Here is a 21,817-nt window from a genome sequence, read left to right as displayed (position 1 = left end):
ATTGAAATCTATATTTTATGTGTTTTACTTCAGTGAGAAAAGTTGAGAAGGAAAGAATAGTTCATGCAATTTGAAAGAAAAATGTGCAGTATTGTCTAACTTTTGTAGCTCTTATAGCATAGCCTGATGTTTAGCTGTTGTGATTTGAGATTTGGTTGATGTGTTCATTTTTTAATATTATTTCAGTTGAAAGGAATTAAATTTTCCTTAAGTTCTCACTTAATTCATGTAGTTATTCTGGGTTATAACCCTTTCTTCCTGAAAACAAACATGCGATATAGGATATGAGTTATGTGATATAGTAAGGCAGTTTTATATTTACTCACATGGAAGTTTCATTTTTAATCAGTGGAGGTATCTGTAGTAAACATACTTGTTCTACTTAAAGTTATTACTTGTCATCTGTGATGTCTTTATGTTATATACACCTTGTCTGTGACCCTTCTTCCTTGACATGTAAGATTTTATTTATACCACCTCTGACCTAATAAAATTGTACCTTTGACCTTATGCACTTGACATATCAGATAACTTACTCTTGATCTTTGACACATTTTTTTTTAAGCCTGTTAAACGTAATAGGTAGCTGCCTGGCAAGAAAGGTATAATGTTTTGTGTTTTTGTTGTAATTTGACTGGGAAATTTTTCTTGTTTTTTTGAGACTTCACAAAAAGAGCTGTTATGTGTTTGATTTTTTTTCTCTTTCATTGTCTTAAAATCCAGGTGTTAAAAGTAGCTAATTTTTGAAGGTCAAAACAAATGGGTGCTAGTTTAAATACATTCCAAAATTTAGTTTTTATACATTGCTAGAGAAATAATGAAGTATGAGTTTTAATTAAACCTCTGATTTCTGAGTCATCCTCTTGTCACACCAATATCTAAAGAAGCTAATAGTGATTTTTGTGAATGTTGAATGAAGTACATCCAACCTTATATAGAGAATGAAGTTAAAAAGCGTTTTTTTTTTTAATCCATATTTTTCTGTTTGTGAGACTCCTTGGTGTGTTTGTTAACCTGTGTACTTAAGTAAATTTTATTTTCATTTGGTTCATGGATGTATAAAAAGGACTTTCATGAAGGATCTTAACTATAATTTATTGGATGTTTACAACCAAATGTGATTTTATGAATCCCAAATTAGTATTTCAGCTTGGAAAAATTATGCAAATTAGGTGATTGAAAGAAAATGATATTTTAAGTTAGCAAAAACATGAAGACATTACTGTACTTAATGAAATATAAGCTGATCTCTTTTGCCAGAGTGCGCTGGTGTTGAGGTGAAAGAAGTCTCCTAGATATCTCCTAGAATTGATGACAGTCTAGGAAATAATAGATAATTCCTAACAGATTGGTTCATTTCCTTGCCTTGCTTACCTTTGTTTGTAGAAGCCAGAAGTATTTGTTGTCTTTTTGTAATCATGTTAGGAAAGCATTTTGTCTGCTTCTCAACAGAAAGTCAAGTCAAATGAACAAACTGGGACTCATTTAGAATAAATATTTTTCCCCCAGTACCTCAGTTGGGTACACTTTAAGTTAATTTGATAAATTATCTAAAAATGCCTTACCCTTTCTTGTAGGATATAGCTTCCATTGCCTTTATTTTCTCTTTAATAGGATGGGAAAAATTTTGTGGTGTATGTGTATATGTGTGAGAGAGAATGTATGTGTGTGAGAGAGAACATGTGTATGTGTTCAGTATGTAAGACACATATATAGCTGATTGTTAACATATAATTCTTCTAACTTTTAGAATTCTTATGGTGGTAAATTCACCACATTGGAACGCGGGCGTGCAGAGGCATGTAGCTATTTATCCATGCTGATTTAGTCTTCTTCATTGGTTTAAGGAAAAAATTTGAAGTAGGTAACCAGTTTGTTTTAAACTTAGTTTGATCCAATAATTTAAACAGTTTCTCTAGTTTGTACCTAGCCTCTTTTGAATAACAATCCTTAGCCCCTATCCACTTGCTTATCTCCTTAAGATAGCATCTATGTGTATTGGAGGAAGAGTATGGCTTACTTGACCCCATATTAAGAGGAAAAGTTGAGGTCTTTCTACCAGATGTCTTCTTTCTTTTCTGATTTCCAGTGTGAGACCCTTCTTTACCTGTTCACTTAGTAAACCAGTCATGAAGAGTGGCTGGTGAACTCTTGATCTCTTCTTTCCACTTAGTGTTACAGTGGAGCATCAGCCATTTGTTTGCCTCTTCCTGACCAGGTCACCCCTCAGTCCTCTCTGCCCATATGTCTCTGAGTCTTTGCCATAACCTTCATTCTGGCCCTGACAGGCCTACTGGCTTCTACCACAGGGTTCATACCACGTAAGAACTAAGAACATTTTGGGAAAGCTAAAACACAAGACATCTTCCTGACCACCTAGCAAGGCCATACTAATAGACCTATTTGGTGACAGGGACAGATGGAGAGACTGTTTCTTTTGAGAATCAAAATTATACTTTGGGCATTACTGTCACTTAGCTAACATATTATCCCCTTTGGGATACACATAAAACTTTTTTTTCCCCCTCCTTTTATCTTCAAAATGTTTTGGCTGGAAAGAGATAAAATTTCCTTTAACCACTCCTTCCTCCTCATTCTAACCAAGCAATTGAGCCTTAAGGTTGGAAAAGGGAATTTTCTTCTTACTGTGGAATAAATACTATGGTTTGAATTCTCTAGGCTTCATTATTGACATGCTAAAGGGCAAGATAAATAAATTTGTTAAATCTCAGGCGATTAACTTGGTTTATAAACCTATTGTTTTGCTGCATTTATCTGTTTTATATGTCTAAAGTTGATTATTGTAGAGTGTATTTTTCTTGTATTTATTTTAGAACAAATTCTAACCACCTTTCTAGCAGAGTTGAACTGGGCAAATGCCATATGCTAAGAAAGTTAAAATAGATCATCACATTCATAATTTTGAAATATTACTTCATTGATGTCCATTTTGCATACCTTTTCTGATGTTATTTGACCATTGCACTTTTCCTGCTAATAATCACAGTCTCGGGGCGCCTGGGTGGCTCAGTCGGTTGAGCATTGGAATTTGGCTCAGGTCATGATTTCACAGTTTGTGAGTTTGAGCCCCACATCGGGCTCTGTGCTGACAGCTAAGAGCCTGGAGCCTGCATCGGATTCTGTGTCTCCCTCTCTCTCTGCCCCTCTTCCGTTCGTGCTCTGTCTCACTGTGTCTCTGAAAAATGAATAAACTTAAAAAAATTTTTAAAAAATCACAGTCTCTTTTCTGTATTTTAGTTTTCTTTTAGTTAACATTCAGTTTTAGAAATATTGATCATTAATCAGAACTGTAGTTTTCTTATAGTTTTTTCAAGATTCTCTGTCATTGGGTTGGTAAATTACAACTACATGAAATTCTCTTCCATGAACCTTTTTTTAAAAACACAGTTGGTTTATTTTAAAATGCAGTTTCAAGGGTACCTGGGTGGCTCAGTTGGTTAAGCATCCAACTTTGGCTCAGGTCATGATCTCACTGTTCGTGGGTTTGAGCCCTGCATTGGGTTCTGTGCTGACAGCTTGGAGCCTGCTTCAGGTTCTGTGTCTCTCTTTCTGTCCATCCCCCACTCACATATTCTCTCTCTCAAAAATAAATGAATAAACATTAAAAAAATAAATAAAATAAAATGTAATTTCAAATAGGTAGCAAATGCCTGCAATTTAGATACTTAAGCTCTCTAGTGTTTGATAAAACTCTATTTTGTGACCCATAGATAGCTATACAAATGTGAAAAGCCATTTTCAACTGTATTTCTCTGCATGAGTCCATATGTATTATAATATGTGCTGCTTTTTGTTTACAATATGATAGTTATCTGATTTTATAGTTTGCTTATAGCAATTAAAACTATTTTTTCCTTTTTGCATGTGTTTATTTGGAAATTAGAATGGAGTGTCCCAACCTGATATTTTAAGTGTTTAAGTTGTAACATGTTGGCTGTTATTTGTAGCTGATACCCATTCCCTTTACAAAGTTGATTAAATATCTAAACATTATTGCTTTTTAAAAGACATAAACTCTTAAACTCCTTAAACTCTTATTCAAGATCATGGTGGTTTGGGATGTCTAGAATAGTGACTACTTTTACACATCTACAGATTACAGACTAATACATTTTCATCTGGCTTTTGTGTGTCATTTGTGAGGAGTTGCAGAATCATCACCATGGGCGACATCAAAAGACCAAAGCAATTGTGATGACTATTTTGCAGCTGCTTTCTTTCAGTTGCATGATAGAGGATCAGAAACAGTGTTGTAGTGAGGCATATTTATATAACCCAAGCTACTTCTACTTCTCTCAAAGTTTTGTAATATGTACTTCTTTATATAGAAATTTGATACATGCGTAATCTTGAAATCCATAATATGATAATTTCATATTGTAACGATAAAGGAAATAAAGGATTTATTTTTAAAATCTTTTTTAATGTTTATTTATTTTTGAGAGACAGAGAGAGACACACACAAATCTGAAGCCCGATGCGGGGCTTGAACCCATGAACTGTTGAGATCATGACCTGAGCTGAAATTAGATGCTCAACCAACTGAGCCACCCAGGTGCCCCGGAAATAATGGATTTATTAATAGGAGTTTATAAGCAGGAATGTTCTCACTCTGACAAGAATAGTTAATGAGTTTAACATTTTATTTGCCTAATTTACATAATTCTTATTTTCCTTACTAAATAATTGATTATGAATGCTTTTATTTTAATTAATTAATTAATTTATTTATTTATTTAGAGTACAAGCAGGGTAGGGACAGAGAAAGAGGGAGAGAGAGAATCTCAAGCTGACTCCATGCCATCAGCCCATCAGTCGGGCTTGAACTCATGGAACCGTGAGATCATGACCTGTGTCAAAATCAAGAGTTGGACACTTAGTTGACTGAGCCACCCAGGTGCCCCTAAATGCTTTTATTTTAATTTGGACTTTATTAGGTTCTTTATCTGAAATTCAATGGCCAGCATATTAGTTCCAAAGTAAATATTTATAGAGGAGCAGACCTCTGATCAGAGTTATTGAGTTTTAGTAGTAATTATTTTGTCAATTGACTTCTCTTGCAGTCTTTAGAGGCACATCTGTTGTGTCAGGAAAATCACAAAGTTGTAAAACAAAATTTTCACAATTCCAAATTTGGTCCTCTCTCTCAAAAATTTGTTTTAGATTACAAAGTATTTCAGCATCATAAAGGAGTGTAATAAACCCCGTATTTCTGTCACCTAGATAATGAGATAACACTTATTTCCTGGTCCCTCCATATTTGGAAAGATGGAGGGGATACAGAAGCTATAAAGTGTGGGTAGTGACGCCAGGCTCTGGGAATAGAACTAAATCCTTATGTTGCATGCTGAGAAATCAGTAGATAATCCTAAAACTGGAAAATGAAGAAGTGGCAATGCAAACGTATATTCAGGAATATAGAGAAGAAAGATAAAATAACCTATTAAAACCATTGTGCCTGGATTGGAGAAAGAAGTGGGAGAGCGGTGGGAAACTACTTTCTTTGAACCATTGACTGTGTTAATCATGTCTGTGGGTAATATTGACAAAAGCATAAACATTTTTAAAAAAAATAAAGAACTACAACAATGGCAATTATGTTCATGGCCATGTTGCTCAGGAATCTTCTGTGTCCATAATTTTTTGTTCATGGTTAAATTAGGTAAATTAATGCATATGCCACCGTAGATGGCTATCATAGTGAACTTGGATATTTTGGCCAATTATATTCTTAATTCTTTTATTTTAAATTTATTGCAGTATCCTTTGATGCCTTTAATCCAAATACTGGATTTTTCCTTTTTTTCTGTTGCTTTCTGTTCCTATTATTTGTAGACAAATAATAAAACAACTATCAGTGTATCCCCCACTCAGGTTAGTGAGTATCTCCTGGTAGGAAATTATGTTTTTGTTTGTTTCTAGTGCTTTTGCTTGTGAAAGATATATTCCCTGGGTGTAGATTTGTGGCTTAATAATTATTTTCTCCAAAAATTGAGAGATAGTATTCTTTGTTTTCTTGCTTCCATTCCTAGTAGTGTAGATTTTTTTCTCCTTTATTATTTTTTCAAAATTGACTTGGCTGTTCTTCTGCTTTTCAGTTTGTACATAACCTCTGCAATTAACTTGTTAAACTAAGAAAATCCAGTTTGAATTTTTATTGACATTGCTGTGGAATTCTACATTAAATTGGCAAGAGTAGGCATCTTTTAAATATATTTTCTTTCCATCCAGCAACATGTTTGTCTACTTGTGCCTTGCATTTGTTTATGTGTCCTTTAGTTAAGCGTTCATTTTCTTCATTTAACTCTTAAACATGTTTTAGTAGGCTTATTTTGTTTCTAAATTAATGGGTTTTAAAAGTATTTTAAAGTGACAAAATTTAAAAAATTCCAACAATTTAGAATTACAGTTATTTCCTTTTAAACAAAAAGGTATTTCCAAGGTTATGGATTAGAGAGGTGGCAGTGCCTTTTGTTTTATGAGTATGAGTATATACGTGCCATTTAAAAGTCTGAAGTGATTCATGGATTTGACTGCCATTCTGTATAGGGACCAGACTAATGTTCTGGGCATTGCTTCAGTTTTAAACTATGTGATGCTAAAATGAGTCCTGTTCTTTGTTTTTAATTTCAACTTTTGTCACATTATGATCAGAGTGTATGGTTTATCTAGGCTTCTACTTTGGAGAGTTTATTGATTTTCTTTATGGCTTAATACGCTGTAAAACATTAAGAATACATTTCTCACTTTGGGTATATATAATATATATTAGATCAGATTTGCTCATTGTTATGCAAATATTCTCATTTTTCATACCGATTTTTTCTGCTCACTAATACCCTTTTCTCAAAAATGGAAAGATTGCCAGTATACTATTATTACTATTTATACATGTCTTCTTGTGTTTTAAAAATCACTCTATATATATGTATATCACAATGTTTTATTATCATGATTACAACTATTTACATAATTTTTGTCTTACTGATGAATTTTACCTCTTAAAAATGTGAAGGGTCCCTCTTTCCTATTTCATGCCTCTCTCCTTGAATATTATTTTTGTATGGTATTAATTTTGCAAACCTAGTTTTGGATAGTGCCGCCTGATATGTCCCTTTATATCGTTTCCCTCCCTTCTTCTCCCTTTTGCTCTTGTCTCCATCATAGTTTTGTTTTTGCACCTAGATCTGTTCTTAAAAAGTATAATTTTATTTTAGCTGTTTCCTGCTTTATAAAAAAGTACCATGCTGTATACACCCTTTTGGACTTAACTCTTTTCTACTGAATATTATAGTGCCTCAATTCATACAAGTTAGAAAATTGTTGCCATTTTTATTCTTTTTTAATATATATATTTTTTAGAAAGAGGGTGCACATGAGCGGGAGAGAGGGGCAGAGGGAGAGAGAGAAAGAGAGAGTCTTAAACAGGCTCCACACTCCGTGTAGAGCCCAATATGGGACTTGACCCTACAACCCTGGGCTCATGACCTGAGCAGAAATCAAGAGTTAGACGCTCAACTGACTGAACCACTCAGGCACCCCAAAAATGTTGCTGTTTTTAAACAGCTTTGAGGCATAACTATCATAAATTAGACTGCACTTACTTTTAAGTTTACTATAACTTTTAGCATATTCATACCATCACCATGATCAGGACAGTGAACATAGCTGCCACCTCAGTAAGTTTCCTCATCTACTGTATCCCTGCTGATTATCTGCCTATTTTTGTTCTACCGATTTTTGAGAAAGGGATATTGAAACCTTTTATTTTAATTGTGAATTCTTCTATTTCTCTTGGCAGTTCGATCAGTTTTTGCTTTATGTTGTTTCAAATTGTATTATTAGTGGCATAAATGCTAATGATTGTTATGTCCCCTTGATTAATTGACCCCTTTCATATGAAATCACCTTCTTTATTGCTAGTAATATTTTTTGCCACCTTACCTAAATATTAATTATCCATTCCAGCTTTCTTTTATCTAGTGTTAGTGTATCTTTTTCTATTCTTTTACTTTTAACATATTTATATTTTTGCATATGTCTTTTTATTAAACACTTAAATAGACTTATAGACAATCTGTGTCCTGGTTCTGGTGACTTTGATGTGAAGCTACAGAGTTTCTGAAGCTCTTGTCACCTAGGGCTGTGAAAGGCGCTCACAACTGAGGACTTCCAGCTTTGCCTCTGAGCATTCTTTTCCCTTTGATCTTTTATTGAAAGGGTGATGTTATTTGTGATCTTTGGTAATATTGTTACTGGGATATTATTGAGATGACTTTGAAGGATGAAGCCTAATTGTAATGTAGCATGCTGTATTTGAAATCTGAGAATTCTGAGAAAATACCTTTCATTACAAAGCTTGGTTCAATATAATTGAACCATTCCCTGTTGCAGTATTGAGTTCAACCTTTCTCTATCTTCACAGCATAATAAATTAATAAGCTTGTTGAACTCTGTGCTTTCCTTTGAGTCATTTGTTAAACCTCAGATTAGATCAGAAAAGAACATCAGAATCTACAAAAGAAGTCTTTACCCCATTTATCATCTCCACCTACAGGAAAACTGATGGAGTATTTGTAATTGTCACTGAGTGGCAGGGGGACAGATGGTCGGCTATCATCCTATCAGAAGATGGCCTTTTCTCTTTGGCGTGGTGTCTGTTTCACAGTATTTCATTAGCTTCATTTTTCTTGTTTGTCACTTGAGACAATGTAATACATAGACTATAGTAGATAAAAATAGAAGTGTGTCCTATACCTGTAGAAAGGGACCTTGGTGGAGTTGAATCTTTTGTCTAATTAAAATTGTCTATCAGGTTTTAAAAGTTGTCATTGTCTTATGTTTAATTTTTCAAAATGGATGCTGTCACAAAAGGCATTGTTTTGATAAAAAGCATTACATTTCAGATTTTATTAAATTTACTGTTTGACAAATTTTTAAGTTTTACTTAAATGTAATAGAATTCTCAAACTTCTTATCTTTTTAAGTATTTTTTCAGCACCTGCTTGTGCACTTTGCATTAGTCCAGGCACCAGGGAAGCACAGATGAATGTCAAGCGAGCCTAACTTTTCAGTGTATGCTGTCTGAGTTTCATGAATCTCTAAACACACTCATTTTTAAAACTGAACTAGTTCTTTATATGGTGCTTTATTTTTGAATAGTGTTTAGGTAATATCTGTAGATACTTTATTTGATATGGCAAATTCCATCTTACAAATCACTAATTACAAATCATCTTTCCTCTGAACTCATTCCGGAGGATAATCTGCTGAACAGTTTGTGGAGTGATACCAGTCAGAATAATAGTTTACTGCAGATTGTTTTGGTGTTATAAGCCCTTGGCATATAGTAACTATTGAATTAAATGTTAATAAACTAAATGTTAATGAGCTAATTACAATTTATTGTTTTCAGTATATCATATTGAAGAGTGGTATTGGTATTCAAAATATATGGTAGAGTGCTGTCTAAAAATACCATGTTGTTTTAGTTGAGTATTCTTTTATTTCCTCCGTTCATCTGCTTCTTTTTCTCCTAATTTTTCTTCTCTTCTAATTTTTTCCTCTTCTTCTCTTCCTTCATTCTCCATTCCTCTACTTCCCCCTCACCCCTCACTTTTCTTACCCTTATCATCATCCAGAAAAAAAAAAAAAGATGTTCCATTCCTCCAGCCTCCACCTTTCCCCAGTTTTTGTAGAAGGCGGTGAGGAAGTGTTGTAAAATGCCTCCTTATTTAGCTTATTTGTTGTTCTGCCACGTAGGCTTAAAAGAATAGAATGCCTTATAATATTTTTAAGAATATAAGAAAAAACATTGTTTGGTTTTAGAATAGACTGGTATCGTTGGATTTTAGATTCATAGTTGAAGAAGTACAGGATGAGGTTTAGAGAAAAATGTTTTTCCAAACAATATATGAAAACCCTTACATTTATTCCTCATATATTTAGATTGTAACTTGGTACCCACCCTGCTCTTGAAAGCAAACTTTTAGCTGCAAAGAAATAAGTAAGCTTCTTGAGTATGAGATTAGATTTCAGTAAAGAGGACTTTTGATTTTCAAATACATTTGTATTATTGCAATGAAGCTTTAGTCCATTTTTTTTCAAAGGAGACGTGTTTAAACTCTTTTGATCCTAAAAAGAACATCCTTAAATATTCTCATGTCTGTGTTGTAATATTTTAGAACAATGGGCAGCAGATTATTTCTTTTGATATACCACATTTTATGAAATGTGTTTATTCTGAGGTATAACTTGAGTTCTAAAAATGGCAGTTTAATAAAATTCTTTATTGTGTCACTTATGTTTTCTTGCTTAACCTATTTTTAGAACTTTTACATTCTTTTCCAAAAGTCATGAATCTGTCTGTAGCTTAATTTTTTTCATTTCTCTATTAAAAAATGAGGAAGTATGAGAACTTTTAGGAAGAGTGAAAGAACATCAAGGTCATAAATCTCAGTATGAATTATTTAATATAGCAAATTATGGTAGAAAGACCATAAAAGGTAATTAAAAGAATAAGGGTATAAACTTCTATGAGATCATGTCCATATAGGTATTAGTTTCCTTATATACATCATTCATATGTCATATTGTAGCAATGTTTTTTAAATAAGTCACAATTGTGACTTAAAAATTAGACTTACAATTTGTGTGTGTATAATTAGCCATCACTGATTACCTTTTGGGCTAGTTACAACATTAGAAAAGGGGGAACCTTAGGATTTATTGTCTAATCCCTTTATTTTACTAGGGAGGAAACAGGCCCAGAGAAGTCACTCAGTCATGAATTGTAGACTTTATCTTGCTGTAGGTATGTTGACTCATAGTTCAGTGCTGGTTCTACTGCATCACTCTGCTTTTCTATGCCTAAAAAAAAAACAGTGACTCCTATTAATGCTTATGTAGGATTAATACTATCAAGTAGCCAAAATGGCCAACTTAGACTCACTTCTGACTTGTTAGTAGGAGAGTAGGACTTGCATTGAGCCAGGATTCCATGAGATTAGGAGTTGTACTTTTTCTGTTAGGAAGGAAGGAGATTCAGGGGCCTTTGGGATGATTTTTGGTCCTGAGTACTTTGTATTTTGAAAACGACTAAGTAAATCACAGATACTGTGTCTTAAGGAGTATATTTTGCTTTTTCTTATGACTGTGGCATAGTAGAACTGTGAGGAGATTAAAAAGATGAGTGTAGTTTTGCATAGTTACATTCATTCTTCCACAGCACTAATAAGCTTACAATTATAAGCTTATACAAATCAACACTCTTTTCTTTAAAAAGCTTGCTTTTCTTTGCATTTCCATATTAGCATTAATTTTGCAATAATTAAAATATTAATGTAGAAAATTGGATAAAAAATAAATAATACTTAGTTAACATTTTGACCTATTTTCTGCTCTTTATACATGAATATATAAATTTACATGCTTATTTATGTATAAACTACATGGCATAGGCTTGAATCCTGAAATTTCATGTAACATTATCCAGTGTATTTAATATCATTACTGTTGTTTAAAATTAATCAAATCTGTGTAGTATCATCTTATTGCATGTGCTATAATTTATACAATCAATTCCCGACTGCTGATATTTTGTCTGCAGTGTATATATTTATAGAGAAATATTTTTTTTACCTCTGTTTCTTTATGGCAGTTTTGCAGAAGTAGTTAGTATCTTTATTATTTTTTAATGGAGCATGTTATTAAATATTACTAAATATTAAGTAGAACACTTAATACTGATATCAGGGATACTGATACCTGAAAAGTTCCATTTTTGAATGGCCAGAGCTATAGATAACTTGAAGCAAGTAATATTTTCAAGTAAAAGGAAATGAGACTGCTCTATTTTCCTGATCTTGGCCAGTTCCTTTTAAGAAAGGATGTCATCAAGAATTAGAGCCCAAACGTTAGGTTCTAGGGTTCAGGGCAGGCTCAAATCATAGCAGGAATCTAGAGCAGTAAGTAGGGAAAGAAAAAAGAGTCAAATTTTATGGAATGGACTACTGCTGAGTATAGATTGGAGTGAGAGGAAGTGCTGCCTGCCTGTGTACACAGGTGCCCAAGGATTGCTCAAATATACTGGATGCTGGACCTTGAGCAGCAAGATTATCCTGCTAGTGTACTTCCTGTCACAACAGATTGGGCTATGGAATTAGGGTGAAGAGCATTAGAACCTTCATCTTTGACTCAGCGAGGAGAGTCTGGATCTTTTAGGTCAGCACTCTTTCTTAGGAGGCTCGGTTTATTCACCATATTGTAATTGCCAGTTAACTTTTGCCCTGTCCGTCCCATAGTCTCAGACATAAGAGGGCCATGTAAGGAATATGATTGGGTCAATAAAATATGTCACTTCTTCTTTCAGTAAAACACTTCCTTATTATTTCTACTTTTTTTTTATAAGATATTATCTCCCATCCTTATAACAGATTTCAAACTTGCGCCGCACACTTCAGTGATCAAATCTGCAGATGTTAGTCTGTAAATCTGTTCATATTTTAAGTTCAGCTCTTAGATAATTCAGGGATATGAATATTATGATTTCATTCACTTCTTTTGGCAAGCCAAATAGTTTTAAGACTCATGTGTACAAATAACTTTTCCTTACAAGGTGACTCTTTTCTGAACTGGTTATTATGGAGAAATTAAAACGTAAGTAATAGAACAGTATGATGAACCTCCATGTACTCATCACTGAGCCATAATAATGAAATTCATAATGAATCCCTCCCAAATACTATTTTGAAATCAATTTCCAGATATCATTTCATGATAGCTATTTTTAAAAAGACTTTCTGCTTATTATACATTCTTATTATAAAGAGAGAATTAAAAATCTGTCACATTAATCTGGGAACGTTTTAGTGTTTTGCCTTCTTTTCTTTCGTTCTTTTTTTTTCAATTTTTCATTTAAATTCTACTTAGCATACAGTGTAAAATTGTTTCCAGGAGTAGAATTTAGTGATTGATCACTTATATATAACACCCAGTGCCATCCCAACAAGTGCCCTCCTTAATACCCATCAGCCTCCACCCAGCTCCCTCCATTAACCCTCAGTTTGTTTTCTGTCGTAAAGAGTATCTTATTGGTTATTTTCCTCTCTCCTTTTTCCCCTCCCCATATGTTCATCTGTTTTGTTTCTTAAATTCCACATATGAGAAAAGTCATATGGTATTTGTCTTTCCCTGATTGACTTAGTTCGCTTAGCATAATACAGTCTAGCTCATTCCATTTTGTTGCAAATGATAAGATTTCATTCTTGTTGATCGCTAATATTCCATTGTGTGTATGTGTGTATACACATGTGTATGTGTATACGCACATACCTTCTTTATCCATCATTCGATGGATATTTGGACTCTCTCCATAGTTTGTTGATATTGCTGCTTTAAGTATCTGGGAATGTGTATCCCTTCAAATCTGTATTCTTGTATCCTTTGACTAAATACCTAATAGTGCCATTGCTGGATCATAGGGTAGTTTTGTATTTAGTTTTTTGAGGAACCTCCATACTGTCTTCTAGAGTGGCTGTACCAGTTTGCATTCCCACCAACAGTGCAAGTGTTCCCCTTCTCAGCATCCTGTTCAACACCTGCTGTTTATTGTGTTAATTTTAGCCATTCTGACAGGTATGAGGTGGTACCTCATCATGGTTTTGATTTGTATTTCCCTGGTGATGAGTGATGTTGAGTATCTTTTCATGTGTCTTTTAACCATCTGTATGTCTTTTTTGGAAAATGTCTATTCATGTCATCTACCCATTTCTTAACTGGGTTATTTGTTTTTGGGTGTTGAGTTTGATAAGTTCTTTATAGATTTTGGATACTAACCCTTTATCAGATACGTTGTTTGCACATATCTTCTCCCATTCCACTGGTTGCCTTTTAGTTTTGTTGATTGTTCCCTTTGCTCTGCAGAAGTTTTTTATCTTGATGAAGTCTTAGTAGTTCATGTTTGCTTTTGTTTCCCTTGCCTCCAGTGTTTAGTGAGAAGTTTCAACAGCCAAGCTCAAGGAAGTTGCTGCCTGTGTTCTCCAGGATTTTTATGGTTTCTTGTCTCACACTTAGAAATTTATTCTTCAATCCATTTTGAACTTATTTTTGTGTATGGTATAAGAGAGTGGTCCAGTTTCTTTCTTCTGCATGTTACCCTCCATTTTTCCCAACACCATTTGTTGAAGAGACTGTCGTTTTTCCATTGGGTATTCTTTCCTGCTTTGTTGAAGATTAGTTGACCATATAACTGTGGGTGCATTTCTGGGTTTTCTGTTCTGTTCCATTGATCTGTGTGTTTGTTTTTGTGCCAGTACCATACTATATTAATGACTACAGCTTTATAACGTAGATTGAAGACTGAGATCGTTATGTCTCAGGCTTTGCTTTTTTTTTTCAGGATTGCTTTGGTATTCGGGGTCTTTTTGGTTGCATACAGTTTTAGGAACGGTTTGTTCTAGCTCTTTGAAAAATGCTGATGGTATTTTTATAGCGGTTGCAGCAAATGTGTAGATTGCTTTGGGTAGTATTGACTTTTTAACAGTGTTCCTCCAATCCTTGAGCATGGAATGTTTTTCCATTTCTTTGTGTTCTCTTCAGTTTCTTTTATAAGTGTTCTGTAGTTTTCGCAGTACATATTTTTTACCTCTGTAGTTAGGTTTATTCCTAGGTGTCTTACAGTTTCTGATGCAGTTGTAAATGGGATCAATTCCTTGATTTCCCTTTCTGCTGCTTCATTATTGTATGGAAATGCAACAAGGTTCTGTACATTGATTTTATATTCTGCAACTTTGCTGAATTCATGTGTTAGTTCTAGCAACTCTTTGGTGGAGTCTTTTGGGTTTTCTACATGGAGTATCATGTCGTTTGCAAATAGTGAAAGTTTGACTTCTTCCTTGCTGATTTGGATGCCTTTTATTTCTTTTTGTTGTCTGATTGCTGAGGCTAAGACTTCCAGTACTATGTTAAATAGTAATATGAGAGTGGACATCCCTGTCTTGTTCCCGACCATAGAGGAAAAGATCTCACTTTTTCGCCATTGAGGATGATATTAGCTGTGGCCCTTTTATATGTGGCCTCTATGATGTAAAGGTATGTTCCATCTATCCCTACTTTTTTAAGGGTTTTTATCAAGAGTGGATGCTGTATTGGGGTGCCTGGGTGGCTCAGTCAGTTAAGCATCTGACTCTTGATTTTGGCTAAGGTCATGATCTCATGGTTCCATGAGTTTGAACCCTGCTTAGGGCTCTGCGCTGACAGTGCAGAGCCTGCTTGGGATTCTCTCTTTCCCTCTCTTTGCCTCTCCCTGCTTGTGCACATGCTCTCTCTCTCAAAATAAATAAACTTTAAAAAGAATGGATGCTGTATTTTGTGAAATGGTTTTCTGCATATATTGAGAGAATCATATGTATCTTCTCCTTTCTTTTATTAATGTGGTGTATCATGATTGATTTGCGAATATTGAACCAGACCTGCAGCCTAGGAATAAATCCCTCTTGATCATGGTGAATAATTCTTAATGCACTTTGGATTCAGTTTGCTACTGTCTTGTTGAGAATTTCTGCATCCATATTTATCAGGGATATTGGCCCATAACTCTTTTTAGTCAGGGCTTTGTCTGGTTTTGGAATCAAGGTAATGCTGGCCTTGTAGAAGGAGTTTGGAATATTTCCTTTCATTGCTGTTTTTTGAAACAGTTTGAGAAGACTCCGCATTAACTTTTCTTTAAATGTCTTGTTGAATTCCCCTGGAAAGCCATCTGGCCCTGGATGTTTGTTTGATGGGAAATTTTTGATTGTTGATTCAGTTTCTTTGCTGGTTATGTGTCTGTTCAAAGTAACTATTTCTTCCTGTTTCAGTTTTGGTAGTTTGTATGTTTCTAGGAATTTGTCCATTTCTTCCAGATTGGCCAGTTTGGGGCATATAATTTTTCATAATATTCTCTTATAATTATTCGTATTTCTGTGTGTTGATTGTTTTCTCTCCTCTTTCATTCATGATTTTATTTATTTGAGTTTATTTTCTTTTAGATAAGTCTGGCTAGGGGTTTATCAATTTTGTTAATTCTTTTGACAAACCAGTTGTTTTGTTGACCTGTTCTACTGTTCTTTCTTGTTTCTATATCATGTATTTCTGTTCTAGTCTTTATTATTTCCCTTCTTATGCTTGCTTTAGTCTTTACTTGGTGTTCTTTTCCTAGCTCCTTTAGGTATAGGGTTAGGTTGTATATTGTAGACTTTTCTTGCTTTTTGAAGTAGACCTGTATTGCAATAAACTTCCTTCTTAAGACTGCCTTTGCTGCATCTCAAAGTCATGTTTTCATTTTCATTTGCTTCCATGTACTTTTTTATTTGTTTTTTAATTTCCTGGTTAACCCATACATTCTTTAGTAGAATGTTCTTTAACCTCTGTGTATTTGAGGGATTTCCATTTTTTTTCTTGTGGTTGACTTCAAGTTTCATATTGTTGTCATTTGAAAATATTCATGGTATGATCTCAGTCTTTCTGTATTTGTTGAGGTCTGATTTGTGACCCACTGTGTGATCTATTCTGGAGAATGTTCCATGTGCACTCAAGAAGAATGTGTATTCTGCTGTGTTAGGATGAAATATTCTGAATATATCTGTTAGGTCCATCCAGTCCAGTGTGTCATTCAAAGCCATTATTTTTTTGTTGATTTTCTGCTTAGATGCTCTGCAGTAAGTGTGGTATTAAAGTCCCCTACTCTTATTGTGTTATTACCAATGAGTTCCTTTATGGTTGTTATTAATTAATATCTTTAGGTGCTTTCAATTTGGGGGCATAAATGTTTATAATTGTTAGATCTTTTAATGGATAGACCTCTTAATTATGATATAATGCCCTCCTACATCTCTTGTTATAGTCTTTGTTTTAAAATCTAATTTTTCTGATATAAGTATGGCTCCTCTGGCTTTCTTTTGATGTCCATTATCATGGTAGATGGTTTTCCATCCCTTCATTTCTAATCTGCAGGTCTCTTTAGCTCTAAAGTGAGTCTCTTGTAAGCAGCATGTAGATAGGTCTTGTTTGTTTCATAACCATTCTGACACCCTATGTCTTTTGATTGGAGCATTTAGACCATTTACATTAGAGTGATTTTTTTTAAATGTTTTATTTTGTTTCTGAGAGAGAGCGAGTGAGGGAGAAGGAGACAGAGTCCAAGCAGGGGAGGAGTAAAGAGAGAGGGAGATATCTGAAGCAGGCTCCAGGCTCTGAGCTGTCAGCACAGAGCCTGACATGGGGCTCGAACTCATGCAAGATCATGACCTGAGCCAAAGTCAGACACTTAATCAACTGAGCCACCCAGGCACTCCCAGAGTGATTGTTGATAGACATGAATTTACTGCTTTTGTGTTACCTGTAGATTTGGTGCTTCTAGTGATGTTCCCTGGTCCTTTATAGTCTTTGTTGCTTTTGGTCTTTTTTTCCCCCCACTGAAAGAGTCCCCTATAATATTTTTTGCAGGTCAGGTTTTGTAGACATGAACTCCTTTTGTTTTTGTTTGGGAAAGTATTTATCTCTCCTTCTATTCTAAATGACAGCCTTGGTGTATAAAAGATTCTTGGCTTTATATTTTTTCCCATTCAGTATGTTGACTGTATCCTGCCACTCCCTTCTGGCCTGCCGAGTTTCTGTGGAGAGGTCTGCTGCAAACCTGATCTATTTCCCTTGTAGGTTAGACTTTTTTTTCCCTTGCTGCTTTCAGGATTCTTTCCTTGTCTGTGTATTTTGTGAATTTGACTATAATATGTCTTGGTGATGGCTGGCTTTTGTTGAATTTAATGGCAATTCTGTGCTTCTTAGATTTTGATGTCTGTTTCCTTCCCCACATTAGGAAAATTTTCAGTTATCATTTGCTCAAATAAACTTTCTGCCCCTTTTGTCTTTCTTCATCTTCAGAGATGCCCATGACACGAATGTTATTACAATATAAGGAGTTGATAAGTTCTGTATGTCTACATTTGTGATACAATATGTTTCTATCTCTGTTGTTTTCAACTTCATTGTTTTTCATAATTGTATCTTATCTGTCACTGATTCATTCCTCTGCTTCATCTGTCCTCCCTGTCCTGACATCCATTCAGGTTTATACCTTGGTTATAGCATTTTTAATTTTGCTCTAAGTTTTGAGTTCTTTTATTACTGCAGTAAGGGATTCTCTAGTGTCTTCTATGCTTTTTTTTTAAAGCCCAAGTGGCATCCTCATAATTGTTGTTTTAATTCAAGTTCAGACCTTTAACTTATATCTGTACTGAATAAATCCCTGGCCATGACTTCTTCCTCTTTCTTCTAGGATGAATTCCTCCATCTTGGTATATTTTCAAGGTAAAAAAACAAAACTAAGCAAAAATGGAAGCTATATCCTAGGTGTGTTTTGGTTTGATTACTAAAAGAATCTGGATCATGTATATGTATATGGATGTGGATGTGGATATATGTATATATTTATAATATAAAATAAAATAAATTTTAAAATTAAAAATTAAAAACGCTTTTTCTGTATCCCAAGGTGGGAGAAAGCCAAAAAAACTAGATCCTATTTCCCCTAGAGCTGAAACTTTGTAGTACTCTATGATCAGTAGACTTTGTGTGTGCAAAGGGTTTATGCTGGTCCTCTAGGGGTTGGACCTACTGCGCTGATTCTCAGGGGGAGATGTGCCTGCAGAGCACAGGTTAGGAGACTTGGTGTAAGCAGCTCCAGCTTCCACTTTGATGGCACTTATTTGCTCATTGAAGTTGGTAAGTGCTGATGGGTGTGGTGAAAATGGTGTTGTCCCACTTTCTCGTCCTCAGAGCAGTGATCTTGCGCCTGCCACTCTTTAGGAAGCCCTCATAGAAGAGCAAACAATCACCTCTTTCGTGTCCCTGGCTTCTGCCAGATCCTTGCCTTCACCCTGCCTGCATCTGAGCTGTCTGCCTGCCAGGCAGCACATCATTCCTATGTTCTATTTCAGGCACATGGCTAGGTTTCAAAACTCCAAATTTTATTAGAGATCCATTGTGTGGACCTGCACTGGTCCTCTGGGGGAGGATCTTACACTGTGGGCAGTGCCAGCTTCTCCCAGAAATTGGTTACACAATTGCCCAGCAGCTGGGAGTTCATGGTAAAGCACAGCAGAAAGCCGGCACCAAGGCTTGCTGCTCTCAGCCAGAGTCCCTGTTCCTATTTAGTGAATGGGCAGTTCACTGGCATTCACTGGGTCTTTTGCCCCGGAGAGACCTTGCCACCTTTCCCAAATGCACTCTAAGCAGGGGAACTACTTCCCATGTGACCCCAGGGATACTTAGACCATGCTGCCTCTACCAGGTCTCTGCCCTCCTTCCCCATGGGAGCACCATTAAACCTACCAGGCACAATCCTGGAGATGGTGCACACCTCCAGAACTTCAGACTTTGTGCTCCTCTGCTTATAAAAACTTGGGGTGTTCAGCTCCTTCCCTTCCTCAGTCAGTGGTTTTGTGGAAGTTTTTCTTGTACAATTCCCCATATGCACTTTCAGTCTTTCTTTTTCACCCCTCTCTTGGCAGTCAGGGCTCCCTCCCCATCACAGCACCCACAGCTCTTCTCTCCCCAGATCAACTGTCTGCAGCTCCTCCCCTCCACTATGTGGCTATTTTTTCACCTCTAATTGAGCATTTTTGCTCTCTCAGTTCTCAGATCGATTTCTTGGGTGTTCAAAATTATATATTTATCTAGCTGCGTTTGAGCGATGAAGCAAGCTTAGGGTTTCCCTACTCCTCTGCCATCTAAACTCCTCCTCCTGCCTTATTTTCTTTATACATATGCATATACACATATAAGTATACAAAGATATTTATAGGTATATATGTAATTTTTTTACATAATTTCATTCGAGTAGAAGACTAATCTGCTTTAATAAAGACAACAAAGATATAATGATTTTGAGAACACGGAACTTTATTTCTTACCGTATTGCCCTGATGTTAACAGTAGAAGTATTCAGGGTAGATTTATTCCATGTTGTCTTTCCTTTTTTCTTTCCTTCTTTCTATTTTATTTGGGTGTAGTTGACACTCAATGTTATATTAGTGTCTGGTGTAGATCTTAGTGATTTGACAAATTTATGCATTATGCTGTGTTCACCACACATGTAACTACTTACTGTCTGTCCTACTACATGGTTAATACAATATCATTTGCTCTATTACATATGCTGTGCCTTTTATCCCTGTGACTTAGTCATTTTCATAACTGGAAGTGTGTATCTTCTACTCCCCTTCATCTGTTCACCCCTCTCCCCCTGTTAACTATGAGTTTGTTCTGTGTATTTATAGGCCTGATTCTTTTTATTTTTTTTCTGATTCCAGTTTATGAGTGGAATCAAATGCCATTTGGTTTTTCAGCGACCCATCTTTCTCTGTCATCCTGTAGTATATGCCCTCTCCTTCAGGCTCAGAGCTGTGTTAGAGTGTTCCAGTCTGCTGAAGAGGAATAAAGTGAATGGACCTTTAAACACTGAACATGCATTCATATTCTATTGATTAGAATTCAGTCAGGCTATTTCTAGCTATAAGAGGGACTTATAGGACTAGGAAATTCACTAAGGAATAATGTGACTTTCTAAGGCTCTATTACTGTACAGTGTCCAGTGGAAGTTTTCCCTGTGTCCTCTATTACATGCCCATGTCAGGTGAACCTAGAGGCTTGATCAGAGTAAGGTTCAACCGAAATCCATAATTTGTATTGAGTTCTATAATTGGGAAATCTATAGTTGGTGTTCAGTTCTTTCACCAAGATGAACATAATGTCTTGATTGTCTTTCTTTTTCTTATATTGATGTATTAGCTATTAATTAATGGATACCTATACCCATGAATTAATGGATAGGGATATATTCCAATTTTATATTTCATTTTCATTTACTATTTGTGTATTTTTATAAAGAGATGCTTTCCCCCATCTACTATTTGGTTACTGAATGGCAGGATAAATTTTTTTTTGCCACTTTTAAAAATAATGAATTTGTTCTCTAATATCCTGCAAAGACATCCAACTAGTTTTTTTTAATGTTTTTTTTTTAATTTTTAATGTTGTATTTATTTTTGAGAGAGAAAGAGGCAGAGCATGAGCAGGGGAGGGACAGAGAGAGGGGGAGACACAGAACCCAAAACAATATCCAGGCTCCAAGCTGTCAGCATAGACCCCAATGCAGGGCTTGAACCCACGAACTGAGAGATTATGACCTGAGCTGAAGTCAGACGGTTAACTGACTAAGCTACCCAGGCATCCCTTAAATGTGTATTATTGAAAACTCATGGATTTAAATACTTTTGATGGGTTTCAGTCATTGCAAATTTTCTTTTTTGAAGCTCAAATTATGCCATATTTTGATCAGTAGGAGTCTCTTAAAAAGTTTGCTATCAAATTCTTTTGACATGAGCCTAGTTGAATTTGATAGTTATCCTGCTACTTTGTATGGCAATTTTTTTACCCTTATGATCAGTTATTTCACTGGAAGTCCTTGTTACTTTTAAGAAATGGTATATTAGCATACTTAACCTGGCAGGGGAGATACCATGATCAGGAAGGTGGTTTTCCCAGGGCGAGGCTTATCCATTGCACTCGGGATGTGCTGACCTCTGCGATTTCCCCAAATGTGGGAAACTCGACTGCATAATTTGTGGTAGTGGGGGACTGTGTTCACGCTTTCCCCTGATTAAAAAAAAAAAGAAATGGTATATTAGGGTTGCTAATTACTATTGAGTAGGTCATTGTGAACAGAATTAGGAAATAAATAAAATGTATGTGATCTGTA

At 35.2% G+C, this 21,817-nt stretch overlaps 1 protein-coding gene, 1 long non-coding RNA gene and 1 other non-coding gene across 5 annotated transcripts in view; all 3 read left to right on the top strand.

Annotated features, from left to right (window-relative positions):
* Positions 1-21,817, top strand: part of SCAPER (S-phase cyclin A associated protein in the ER) — a 535,605-nt gene that overhangs the window by 196,671 nt on the left and 317,117 nt on the right. The gene's annotated exons all lie outside the window — the stretch shown is intronic.
* Positions 3,165-21,696, top strand: LOC122468383. The gene is made up of 3 exons (XR_006293227.1): positions 3,165-3,175; positions 14,876-14,881; positions 21,587-21,696. It is a non-coding gene; the product is annotated as an uncharacterized LOC122468383 (long non-coding RNA).
* LOC122469848 lies at positions 21,553-21,717 on the top strand. Its single transcript, XR_006293728.1, has one exon. It is a non-coding gene; the product is annotated as a U1 spliceosomal RNA (small nuclear RNA).

This window comes from Prionailurus bengalensis, chromosome B3 (assembly GCF_016509475.1).
Source record: "Prionailurus bengalensis isolate Pbe53 chromosome B3, Fcat_Pben_1.1_paternal_pri, whole genome shotgun sequence".
Classification (NCBI taxonomy): domain Eukaryota; kingdom Metazoa; phylum Chordata; class Mammalia; order Carnivora; family Felidae; genus Prionailurus; species Prionailurus bengalensis.
The sequence above is the reverse complement of the archived record's forward strand: the minus strand, read 5'-3'. Positions and strand labels throughout refer to the sequence as shown.